General features: G+C 43.6%; 1 non-coding gene and 1 pseudogene across 1 annotated transcript; one reads left to right on the top strand and one right to left on the bottom strand.

The window, feature by feature from the left end:
* The first annotated feature begins 274 nt into the window (after positions 1–274).
* On the top strand, positions 275–1,939 carry Gm52424 (annotated as a pseudogene).
* Positions 1,940–13,616: 11,677 nt separating this feature from the next.
* Gm23124 lies at positions 13,617–13,723 on the bottom strand. The gene has a single exon (XR_003953155.1). It is a non-coding gene; the product is annotated as a U6 spliceosomal RNA (small nuclear RNA).

Genomic DNA, 13,723 nt, shown 5'->3' with positions numbered 1-13,723 from the left:
ATTTGTCAGGCACTGGCAGAGAGCCTCTCAGGAGACAGCTTTATCAGGCTCCTGTCAGCAAGCACTTGTTGGCATCCACAATAGTGTCTGGGTTTTGACCCTTCTTAGAAGTGGGAACAAAATACCCATGGAAGGAGTTACAGAGACAAAGTTCAGAGCATAGACTGAAGAAATGATCACCCAGAGACTGCCCCAGGTGGGGATCTGTCCCATAAACAACCACCAAACCCACACACTATTGCAGATGGTGTGTCTTCTTATTTCAGAGCAGTACATGTCGTGGTATGCAATAGGCTATACCTGCAATTCCAGCACTCCGGAGCTGAGGCAGAGGATAGCAAGATACTGGCCAACTTGGGCTATGTAGATAACTCCAAGTCACCCCAAAGCTTTGACTACACAGTGAGACATTATTTCTAAAAAAGTCAAAACCCAAGTAAAAATGAACATTTCTTTTCATGAGTTTAGAAATTATTTTTATTTTTATAAAACCCTTATAGTGAGATTTTTATGGTTTTCTATATACAGGCTTCTCCCTTTTCAGCTCAATTCATTTCAAGGCATTGCTATTGTTGTTTTTGATATGGATTGTCACATAGTCCAGGATTGTCTTGAATTTTCTATAGAACTAAAGATGTCATTCAATTTTTAATATCCTGGCTCCACCATATCAGGCTATAAGGCACTTTATTTTATTATTTTTGAATATTTATTTTATTACTTTAAGTTTTAGGTCTGGAGAGATGGATCAGTTACTAAAGGCTAGGCTCACAACCAAAAATATTTAAAATTATATGCTTGTGTGTGTGTGTGTGAGGCATTGGGCTGCCTGGAGCTACAGGTGGTTGTAAGCCACCTAGTGGTAGGTGCAAGGAACTGAATTTGGGTCCTCTGGAAGAATAGCATCGATTTTAGTCTCTGGTCTCTCTCCAGTCCCCTACGAAGCTTTTTTTTTTTTTTTTTTTTTTTTTCCTGCTTTATAGTGTAGTAGTTTGGGGGGAGGGTTGCAGGTGTGAATAGTTCTAATACAGAAGACTACTGTATTTGGTTTTTAAGTGTATTTGGTTTTCTATGTATATAGCTATGCACAATCAAAATTGAAATAGGGAGTAGAGATGGATTACCAGTTATGAACGCTTGCTCTTGCAGAGGACCCAGTATCCATAAGGTGGAGTATATCCTCCAGTTCCGGAGGCTCTTGAGTCCTGTTTGGCCTTCATGTGCACCAAACATGCAAGCGATCAATTGGTACAGAATTCACATTTTAAAAAGAAATAGGTAGCAACTCAGCAGTTCCAGTGTCCCACACTGGTTGCGTGTGGGTCTGGAGCAGCTGTGGCCAGATGCAGACTTGGCACCCAGTTCCATAGAGATTGTGTGGTTCCCGAGGACAAGGGTGTCTGCTCAACACAGTGCTAAATCCAAGCCACCTCCTATACCAGTCAAACCAGGGCAAAAGTTAAAGTCTTCAGAGTTCTGAATACTCTTGGACCCCAAATTCCAAATGAATTGTACTTTGAAGTAGGAGTTTGTATTTAGGGACAGAGATACTATCTCCATCTCTGACAGGAATAACACCAGATGGCAGAGAGACCTGCAAAGGTAGGCAGGATCCATTGACAATCATGTGGGTGTGGACAGTTTCCACAAAGCCACTGAAGACACTGCCCTGTATTGGGCCTGACACAGGGGTCACAGAGATACGGAGGGGAGTGTTGTTTACTCAGCCAAATGTCGGGCTGAACCAACAAAACAAGCCGGGAGGCACAGCTCTGCAAGGGGCTGCCGGGAAGGAGTAGACAGACATTGTCTCGTTGCTATTGGGGAAAGGGGGAAAGGGACAGACTTAAGCAATAAGAAGCTGGCCTCTGACTCGGCCAGCAATGCTGCCTGTGCATCAGTTATGCAGACAGAAGAATCAGGGGCAGTTGGGGTTTGACGTGAAGCTACACTGAGTGCTGCCTTCCCTCCCAACATAAATCTTTATTAATTATTTGGGAATTTCATACAGTGTATCCAGACCACCCTTGCTTTCCATTCCTCCCAGGTCCACTCTCCTACCCTTGTGCTTCCTCACTCCTCAATATCCCCCGAAGTCCTGTTTCTATTGCCCACATACTCACTGGAGCATGGCCAAACTCTCACAGGTCAGCCCCTTAAAAAAAAGGAGGAAACTTGAATCGTGCACCGCCTCTGCCCCCTATTCCTCCTGGAAGGCCACCAACTGTGAAGAACTCAGACTGATTCCTTCTAGAGCTGCTTTGATTTCTAAACTTCTTTTGCTTTTGCCATTCCAAAACCTTGGTTGGTTTGCCCGAAGATTTCTCGATAGCTGTTCTTTTTAGAGTCTGTCTGAAGGGGGCACTGTTACGGCATGATCTGTGATGAGTTAGCGCCTATGTAAGGGGATTCTTGCCTGTGGCTAGCCAATAAGCAGTGGCTTACTTCTATGTTCATCACAACATAACAAGAACAGATTATTTCTATTTGCCAAGCTAAAGAAAATTTAATAGTTTTTTTTTTTTAATCAGGATTTTGCCTGGTTGGTAGCTCAGTATCTGGGAGCTCCCTGGGGTCCAGGTTAGTTGAGACTGCTGGTCTTTCTATGCGGTTGCCCTCCCCTTTAGCTTCTTTAAGCCTTCCCCTAATTCAACCATGGGGGTTCCCAACTTCAGTCCAATGGTTGGGTGTAAGTATCTGTCTCTGTCTCAGTCAGCTGCTTGTTGGGCCTCTCAGAGGACAGCCATACAAGGCTCCCATCTATAAGCACAATATAGCCTCAGTAATAGCATCAGGCCTTGGTGCACCTCCCCCCTCCAATGAGATGGATTCCAAGTTGGGCTGGTCATTAGACCGCCTTTCCTTCAGTATCTTCTCCTTTTCTTGTCCCTGTGGTTCTTTTAGACAGGAACAATTCTGCGTCAGAAATTTTGGCTGTGGGTTAGTAACAGGTCCCTACACTTGAGGCCCTGTCTATCTACTGGAGGTGGACTCTGAGTTCTCTCTCCCCATTGTTGGGCATTTTGGATAAGGTCACCCCCATTAAGTCCTGAGAGTCACTTCCCGAATCTCTGGTACTTTCTAGAGGGTCCCTCCCACCCCTGAGGTTGCATATTTCCATTCATTCTCCTGGCCCTCTGGGCTTCTCTTCTGTTCCTCCCCAATACCTGATCCTGTTCCCTCCTCTTCCCCTCTCCTATCCAGGTCCTTCCCTCCCTCTGCCTCCAATGAATACTTACTTCCCCCTTCTAAGTGGCATTGAAACATCCTCACTTGGACCTTTCTACTTGTTACACTTCTTACGGACCGTGGGTTGTATCTTAAGTATTCTTTACTTTTGGCTAATATCCAGTTATCAGTGAGTACATACTATGCATGTCCTTTGAGGTCTGGGTTACCTCACTCAGGATGGTATTTTCTGGTTCCATCTATTTGCCTGCAAAATTTGTGAAGTCATTGTTTTTAATGGCTGAATAGTATTCCACTGTGTAAATGAACTACATTTTCTGTATCCATTCTTTGGTTGAGGGGCATCTGGTTTCTTTCCAGCTTCAGGCTATTACAAATAAGGCTGCTATAAACATGGTGTAGTGTGTGTCCTTGTGGTATGGTGGGGTGTCTTTTGGATATATGCCCAGGAGTGGTATACCTGGGTCTTCAGGTAGATGTATTTACAATTTTCTGAGGAACGTCCACATTGATTTCCAGAGTGGTTGTACCGGTTTGCAATCTCACCAGCAATGGAGGAGTGTTCCTCTTTCTCCACATCCTTGCCAGCATGTGCTGAGTTTTTGATCTTAGTCATTCTTATTGGTGTGAAGTGGAATCTCAGGGTCATTTTGATTTCCATTTCTCTGATGGCTAAGGACTTTGAGCATTTCTACTTTTAAATTCAATTTTATTATTATCTTTTTAACTGTTTTCTTTTTATTAGTTATTTTATTTATTTACATTTCCAATGTTATCCCCCTTCCTGCTTTCCCCTTCGAAAACCTCTTATCCCATCTCCCCTCCCCCTGCTTCTATGAGGGTGCTCCCCCACCTGCCCACCCACTTCTGCCTCCCCACCCTGGCATTCCTCTAGGCTGGGGCATCAAGCCCTCACAGGACCAAGGGGCTCCCCTCCCATTGATGTCAATAAGGCCATCCTCTGCTACATATGTAGCTGGAGCCATGGGTCCCTCCACGTGTACTCTTTGGTTGGCAGCTTAGTCCCTGGGAATTCTGGGTGGTCTGGTTGGTTCATATTGTTGTTCTTCCTATGGGGTTGCAAACCCCTTCAGCTCCTTGGGTCCTCTCTCTAACTCCTCCATTGGGGACCCTGTGCTCAGTCCAATGGTTGGCTGCAAGCATCCACCTTTGTATTTGTCAGGCTCTGGCAGAGCCTCTCAGGAGACAGCTATATCAGGCTCTTGTCAGCAACCACTTCTTGGCATCCACAATAGTGTCTGGGTTTGGTGGTTGCATATGGGATGGGTTCCCAGGTGGGGCAGTCTCTGGATGGCCTTTCCTTCAGTCTCTGCTCTGCTCTTTGTCCCTATATTTCCTTCCTTAGCCATTTGAGATTCTTCTGTTGTGAATTCTTTGTTTAGCTCTTTACCCCATTTTTAAATTGGGTTATTTGGCTCTTTGGAGGTTAACTTCTTGAGTTCTTTATATATTTTGGATATCAACCCTCTATTCGATGTAGGGTTAGTGAAGATATTTTTCCCAGCCTGTAGGTTGGTGATTTGTTCTATTGACGGTGTCCTTTGCCATACAGAAGCTTTTCAGTTTCATGAGGTTCTGTTTATCAATTGTTGATCTTAGAGCCTAAACCGTTGGCATTCTATTCAGGGAACTTCCCCCTGTGCCAATATACAGGCTGGTCTAAGGCCCCTGGCATATAGGTAGCAGAGGACTGCCTGGTGTGGCCTCAGTGGGAAAAGATGTGCCTAATCCTGGAGAGACTTGATGCCCCAGGGAAGGGAGAGGCCTGGTGAGGGGGCACCCTCTTGGAGCCAAGGGGGAGTAGGAATGGGATAAGGAACTGGGGGGGGGCAATAGCTGGCATGAAAATAAATAAAAATTTAAAAAGATATAAGATAAAATGGTTAAAATGAAGTATAACTATCATTGAGCTGAGCAGAAGGCATGATTGGCTGCTGTCTAGTTGATCACCAAGGCTTCTGCTCAGACAGACTGACATTAATTCAGGCTAGTAAGTGAACTTGATTTGAATACATTCTTAAGTATTTTAACAGAATCTGTACCAGGGATAGCACAAACTCTAGGCTGCTTCTTAAGATAAGTGTGAAGTAAATGCATATTGTGTCTGAATAATCCTGGCTATTATAATAAATATTTGGGACCAGTAAAGAACAACAAATTGGGGCTGGAGAGATGGCTCAGCAGTTAAGAGAATTGACTGCTCTTTCAAAGGTCCTGAGTTCAAATTCCAGCAATCACATGGTGGCTCACAACTATCTGAGATCTGACACCCTCTTCTGGTGTGTCTGAAGACAGCTACAGTGTACTCACATATAATAAATAAATCTTTTTGAAAAAAAAAAGAACAACAAATCAGAAAGGAATCTTGTACATTAGGGTTCAAAACTATGACCAAATTCTCTGATTAAATCAATAAAACACGATTAAGGTATAAGAAAAAAATTAGGATAAAAAGTTCTTTAACTTGGAAGCTGGTATTGGGACTGGGGGAGCAAGGGATGCAACATGGTGCATCTCGGAGGCCTGCTGACTGGCTACCTTCTCCGGCGTTCCTCCCGGCCGAGGCGTGGGCACAGAGTGGCGCCGACGCCTGCGAGGCCCAGGCAATATGTCAATATTGAGTGATCCCAGACATCAGAGCTCTGTAAGGCATGCTGATATTGATTGCTTCTTTGCCTCGGGGATTATAAGAAATATAACAGACCTCAAAGGAAAAACAGTGGCTCTTACAAGTAACCGTGGCACAGGAAAGCCACCTTTTCGTCCTGGTGCTGACACCCAGCTGGAGTGGCAGTATCACCGGAATAAAATCCTGAAAGGAAAAGCAGTTGTTCAGTGTAGCAGCAACACAATTGGACACAGTGAATGATGTCATCAAGAAATTGTGACCATTGCTGGGAATACCTAATGCTGAGGACGAGTATCAACTGTGGTTCTCTTCTTACCAAGAAAAACCACCATGGCTACTCCTGGGTAATAATTAGAAATCTACAGAGGCATTGACTGGTTCAAAAAGTTGTAACTCTAAATTATTAAAGTATTTGTTGTTGTTGTTCTTTTAATTTCTTTAACTTAAGGACTGGGATATTTTTGAGTGGGATTTTCAAGGAGAAATGAATAGTATAACAACAAATCAAAATTCTGAACAGAAAATTGTCAGCTATTTGGACAAAAATAAAAATAAAAAAAATTAACATTCGCAGGGGGCGAGCACTTTAGCAGGGGGAGATGACAGGCTTCTGTGCTCCCTGACAATGGCCTAGTCACCTGAACCTGTGTGGTAGTGAGGGGGTGCCCCATCCTTGTGGTCCTCTGCTAGGAAGTGCCACGGAGTTCCTCGATACCCACAGCACCATGGCCTCTATTACCTCGCTGTCCATGTGCCCATTATGGTGAAGACTGAGAAATCCTGCCAGCAGAACCTGGCAGAGCAGAGCTCTTCATCTACAGCCCAAACAGTGGAGAGTTCCAGGGACACAAGCCACGAGGAGGCTCTGACCTTGCTCTTCTATCCAGTGTTTTGGTTTTTAGTAGGATTTGATTGCACTTTTCTCTTTCATAGTGTCAGCCCATGCTACAGGCTCTGAGTGTTGACATTCCGTAAAACTGAGAACAGATTTCTAGTCCAAGACTTAGGAGTTTTCTAAAATCCTTTTCTACCTTGGAATATACAGATAGCATTTCTGAAGCACTTACACATCCAGGGTTCACTGAAGCCATTCAGGATTTCCTAAAGCCACATCATTTAAAAGAACAGAAAGTTTGGAGCTGAGACGAAAGGATGGACCATCTAGAGACTGCCATATCCAGGGATCCATCCCATAATCAGCTTCCAAACGCTGACACCATTGCATACACTAGCAAGATTTTGCTGAAAGGACCCAGATATGGCTGTCTCTTCTGAGACTATGCCCGGGCCTAGCAAACACAGAAGTGGATGCTCACAGTCAGCTATTGGATGGGTCACACGGCCCCCAATGGAGGAGCTAGAGAAAGTACCCAAGGAGCTAAAGGGAACTGCAACCCTATAGGTGGAACAACAATATGAACTAACCAGTACCCCGGAGCTCTTGACTCTAGCTGCATATGTATCAAAAGATGGCCTAGTCGGCCATCAGTGGAAAGAGAGGCCCATTGGTCGTGCAAAATTTATATGCCTCAGTACAGGGGAACGTTAGGGCCAAGAAGTGGGAATGGGAGGGTGGGGGAGTGGGTGGGAGAGCGTGTGGGGGACTTTTGGGATAGCATTGGAAATGTAACTGAAATAAATACCTAATAAAAAAATAAAAAATAAAAATAAAAAAAGAAATGTGTGTTGAGAAGAAAAAAAATGACATGAAAGAAAAGTAATAGATTATTACCTCTGATTTCCTATTATGCATATCTTATTATCCACTTTCTTGAAAAAAGCATTGCCCTACAGAATTTTCTGTTCTAATGGAATATTCTATAGCTTTGCTGTCTCACATAGTAGATATTAGACACATGCGGTTATTGGGCACCTGCATGTATCCACAAAGTTTCTCTCATGGAGGAAGATAGTTGTCTTTAGTACAGGTTTCCATTCATGTAATAAAACCCCATGACCAAAATCAACTTGTGGAAGATGGGGTTTATTTCAGGGCAGGAGATCAAGGTAGGAACCTGGAGGCAGGAACTGATGCAGAGGCCAAGAAGGAGTACTTGTACTTCAAAGTTTTTTTCAGCCTGTTTTCATATACAACCCAGTACCTCCTGCCCAGGGGTGGCATGGCCCCCAGGTAGCTGGACCCTCTCCCATCCATCATTAATCAACACACTACACTTCTGTTTACTAGGCTCTTGCAGTGTTGGCTTGATCCACCCTTTTCTTTGTCTCCATGTCTTCTACCCAGCCCACAGATCTGCCATCTTTTTACATGATGCTCCCACATAAAACACAGTCTGTCTCCAAGGCCTTGAAGATGGGGCCTGGGAGATCAGTGACTTAACACTGTCACTGAACTTTGCCATTTCTCTCTTGGGCATTTTTCACCAGCCTGGTGGTGCACTCTAGAATGATCCTCTGTCATAATCACGCTCCCACAGTCATCCCACTTTCTTTTTTGTTTGTTTGTTTCTTTTATATATATATATATATAAAATTAGGTATTTTCCTCATTTACATTTCCAATGCTATCCCAAAAGTCCCCCATACCCTCTCCCCCACTCCCCTACCCACCCACTCCCACTTTTTGGCCCTGGCATTCCCCTGTACTGGGGCATATAAAGTTTGCAAATCCAATGGGCCTCTCTTTCCAGTGATGGCCAACTAGGCCATCTTTTGATACATATGCAACTAAAGACAAGAGCTCCCGGGTACTGGTTAGTTCATATTGTTGTTCCACCTATAGGGTTGCAGTTCCCTTTAGCTCCTTGGGTACTTTCTCTAGCTCCTCCATTGGGGGCCCTGTGATCCATCCAATAGCTGATTGTGAGCATCCACTTCTGTATTTGCAAGGCCCCGGCATAGTCTCACAAGAGACAGCTATATCAGGGTCCTTTCAGCAAAATCTTGCTAGTGTGTGCAATGGTGTCAGCGTTTGGAAGCTGATTATGGGATGGATCCCCGGATATGGCAGTCTCTAGAAGTCATCCCACTTTCATGGAGCTTATCATTTTGTTGTTGACTGGATTTCTGTACTGTCTCCACTTGAGCCTCTGATGCCATTGTTCCGAGGCCAGCTTTGCACAACCTGACTAACCTGTCCAAAGTCTCCCCAAAAGACATAGTTTCCTGTATCTCTTCAGCTCTGCAAGCCATTAGTCCTGCCCAGACTGTCACCAGCAGAACGCCTGCTTCCCAGGATACCCTTCGGAGAAGGGAAGTGTGATTGTTTATCAGATGAAATGGAGACCAGACTCTGGATTACCTAAGAGGGCTTTATTTTAAAAAAAATTCCTTAACCTCAAGAAGGCAGCAGAAAAGTTGGTGGGAAAGAGACTTAAAAAACATCTAAGAGCCACCTGGCAAAGAAAAGTTCACAAGCCGAGCCTAAGGAGCACAGGAAGCTTCCAGAAGCTGCACAATACTTCTTCTGCCAGACCATTCCCAACGGAGCTTAGTCTTGAGGACCCCTTGGCCTAGCCCAGAGGCTCTAGTGCAAGTTAAGACCCGCAACTGTCAGACAGGAAAACCATATGAAACCACAAGGTAGAAGCAGAACCAGAGAGTGGGGACATGGAAGCTTCCCCCATCTCTCGTTTCCTAAAACTCTTTGTCTTCACCATATGTCCTTCCTAGTGCAAGAACATGCTATTCTGTGGAGACTGGGTTCCAGAAAGCAACCTGTCAGTAACGGGCAAGGGAAAGTGTTCTAGGCCAAGCTTCTTCCCCGGTTGGCTCCATGGTTAAGATGTCCTATGTATGGTGTGAATGCTGAGTGTGAGGCTAAGCTGAGCTTAACATAGGAGCACTAGGAGTTTTCAGGGCCGAGAGTGGAAGCTGCTGCCAAGTTGGGCAAGGTCAAGGCCGGACGATGACTTCCAAAGCACAGTCTGTTCATGGCCAGTTACTTTTCACAGAATTAGCACGGTCGTGTACCTAGCATATAAAAGAAAATTTAAGTGGAAACAATTTTGTGAAATAAAAGACACGTGGGAGTATTTGAACATTTTAAAAAGAAGAACAAGGAGGAGGAGGAGGAGGAGGAGGAGGAGGAGGAAGAAAGAAAGAAGGAAAGAAAATGAGCCACAGAGTTGCCTGAAGACCAATCTTATGGAGGCATTTTCTCACTTGAGAGCTCCTCTCCCCAAATGACTCGAGTTTGTGTCAAATCGACAGAAAACTCTCCAGCACAATATTAGAATACAGGCAACAAGGAATCACCTCTTCCACAAAACTGAAATAGTGGAACAGCTGCATGCAGTAGTTAGTGGTCGTTGAATTCAGCAACAGAGACATGGAGACCCAGTGAATTCCAGAGCTCTGGGACACAACACAGCAAGAGAGAGTGTAATGTGATAGGACTTGTCATCTGGCACCCTGGTTAAGAAGGGGAAATATCTTCCATTGGCAGAAGGGAAAGTCAGAGGAAACAGGGTTCCAGAAAGCTCTGCTAGTGCAGTAGCTGGCATCCCAGCTAGGGAATTTGGGCTCACTCAGCTGGATATCTTTAGGGCAGGATATGGTACAATTCCCATGTTGAAAAGGCTACTATTATCTGTACTGCTTTGAGGGTCAGAAATCTCTGCATCGTCTCATCTCCAGGATAACCCAGTGACATCAGTGGTTGGTTGACTTCCTCTTGAAACAGTCTTGTCTTCAGGTAGTGACACGAGTATAAACTGGCTGGAAATTCTGTGCTGTAAGGGATGTGACTGGTGATAGAGAGGGATGTAGAACCACTGGTTTCCTGGGTGTGCCAGCCTGGAGGAAATAGGATCAGTATTCAGATTGTCCCACCCCCAACACGGAAAGCCTCAACAGTACTTTGGGAGCACTTTGCAACTCTTTTTTGTTTTCCCTGTCTTTGGTTTGAACAGCTTAATAAGCTCCAGAGAGAATCTCTGTCTGCTGCAAGCCAGATAAATAGAATTTTAACTAGATTTAGCCACATTCCTTTCTGCCGGATACTAGGCAGTTTTGAAATAGAATAGGAATTGCCACAGTCAACTTTCAAGTGACCTATGGTGAAGCAGTGCCTGGCATGTACCATGCTTGCCTTCCTTCCCTTGCTGATTTACCCACCTTGGCTGGGAAGAAGATCTTTCTTTCTTTCTTTCTTTCTTTCTTTCTTTCTTTCTTTCTTTCTTTCTTTCTTTCTTTCTTCCTTCCTTCCTTCCTTCCTTCCTTCCTTCCCTCCCTCCCTCCCTCCCTCCCTCCCTCCCTCCTTCCTTCCTTCCTTCCGTCCTTTCTTCCTTCCTTTTTCTTTTTAAAAGATTTTTATTTATTTTCTATATGTGAATACACTGTCACTGTCTTCAGACACACCAGAAGAAGGCATCAAATTCCATCACAGATGGTTGTGAGCCACCATGTGGTTGCTGGGAATTGAACTCAGAACCTCTGGAAGAGCAGACATTGCTCTTAACCGCTGAGCCATCTCTCCAAGCCCGAAGATGTTTTTGTTTTTGTTTTTGTTTTGTTTTGTTTTTTAAAATATCATTCCCCCATTTTTTGTGTATTTTATTTTACTTTTATCCCTTTCTGCCATTCTCCTGCCTTTGTATTTAAATCTTTTCTGCGGTGTTACAGACCAAGCCTAGGACCTTCTGTGCACTGAACAGGCTTTTTTTCTAACGAGGTATATACTACTAGCTCATTAGAGAGGAATTATAGCAAACTCTATACTCAACCCATTTCTGCTCAAACACTGGTAGATACTTCAGCTTAAATAATAGGAAGGCAAACTCCCTCACTCATGGATTCTTTTACAGGTAAGGTCAACTATGAGGAAATTGGGTATAACTGTAAAGCAGAAATCAATGTAAAGCAGCAGAGAGAAATTGCACACTTTTTTTTTCAGTGATACCTTAAATTCCTTTTCCAAAGATTTTAAATTAGCATATGTTAATTATATATAACAGCATTGAACTATGGGACAGTTGTTATTTCTTTTCTTGTTTGTTTGTTTGTTTGAGCTTCTCTGTGTATCCCTGGCTGTCCTGGAGCTTGCTCTGTAGACCAGGCTGGCCTTGAACTCAGAGATCTACCTGCTTCCACCTCCTGAGTGCTGAGATTCAAAGCAAGTACCTGAAAGGCCATCCTCACTTTACATTTTTTTATGTTTTGTCAATTTTTATTACATAAAAATTTAGCAGTATAATATATTGACTTTTTATTTTTTTAATTTTTAAATTATTTTTATTACCTAATTTTAAGGTATTTTCTTCATTTACATTTCCAATGCTATCCCAAAAGTCCCCCATACCCCCCTCCACTCCCCTACCCACTTCTTGGCCCTGGAGTTCCCCTGTACTGAGGCATATAAAGTTTGCAAGACCAAGGGGTCTCTCTTTCCACTGATGGCCGACTAAGCCATCTTCTGCTACATATGCAGCTAGAGACACGAGCTCCGGGGGTACTGGTTAGTTAATATTGTTGTTCCACCTATAGGGTTGCAGACCCCTTTAGCTCCTTGGGTACTTTCTCTAGCTCCTCCATTGGGGGCCCTGTGTTCCATCCAATAGCTGACTGTGAGCATCGACTTCTGTGTTTGCCAGGCACCGGCATAGCCTCACCAGAGACAGCTATATTAGGGTCCTTTCAGCAAAATCTTGCTGGTGTATGCAATGGTGTCTGCGTTTGGAGGCTGATTATGGGATGGGTCCCCGGGTGCAGCAGTCTCTAGATGGTCCATCCTTTCATCTCAGCTCCAAACTTTGTCTCTGTAACTCCTTCCATGGTTGTTTTGTTCCCAATTCTAAGAAGGGGCAAAGTGTCCACACTTTGGTCTTCGTTCTTCTTGAGTTTCATGTGTTTTGCAAATTGTATCTTATATCTTGGGTATTCTAAGTTTCTGGGCTAATATCCACTTATCAGTGAGTACATATCATTTGAGTTCTTTTGTGATTGGGTTACCTCACTCTGGATGATGCCCTCCAGGTCCATCCATTTGGCTAGGAATTTCATAAATTCATTCCTTTTAATAGCTGAGTAGTACTCCATTGTGTAAATGTACCACATTTTCTGTATCCATTCCTCTGTTGAGGGGCATCTGGGTTCTTTCCAGCTTCTGGCTATTATAAATAAGGCTGCTATGAACATAGTGGAGCATGTGTCCTCCTTACCAGTTTACATTACACTTTACATTTTTTTTTAAAGATTTATTTATTTATTATATGTAAGTACACTGTAGCTGTCTTCAGACACTCCAGAAGAGGGCATCAGATCTTGTTACAGATGGTTGTGAGCCACCATGTGGTTGCTGGGATTTGAACTCCTGACCTTCGGGAGAGCAGTCGGGTGCTCTTACCCACTGAGCCATCTCACCAGCCCTTTACATTTTTTTAAAACAAAAATATTTTAAGTTTTTATTCTTTAAAAAAAATCCAAACATGTATTTTCCAAAAATACACCATGATTAGCTTAGAAAAGTGGGTACCTATCAACAAAGTATTTTCTTTTAACAGAAATTTACCCTCATAGTATCTAAACACTAAAGATTTTTTTAAAAGTCAGAATCTAGGGTAAGTCAAGGAAATTTATTCCTAATGCATGCTCTTCTCCTCTGCATTACTCCTGTTTGGTAACATTTGATCTAGTGTAATTTCAAACTCTGACATCTTTTAGCACCATTTTGACAAGGTCATCAGATCCTAGAAGTGTACCATTAATGTCTTTCTCACGCTTCATCACAGAGTGAGTTCTTGATCCTGTACACGTACCCACAAGCTCTAGTGGCAAGAACAGCCGTAAGTTAGTGGTTGAGTTAGCCACCATGGCCATTCCAGAAGCCCACTTCACAAGTGTGTGTGTCATCCTCACATAAGGATCATGCCATTCTTCTCTGTGTTATTCCAGTTTTAGCATATGTGCCGCCAAAGCAGGCTC

The sequence above is a fragment of the Mus musculus genome, chromosome X (genome assembly GCF_000001635.26).
Source record: "Mus musculus strain C57BL/6J chromosome X, GRCm38.p6 C57BL/6J".
NCBI classification, from domain to species: Eukaryota; Metazoa; Chordata; class Mammalia; order Rodentia; family Muridae; genus Mus; species Mus musculus.
This window is presented reverse-complemented; position numbering and strand designations above follow the sequence as displayed.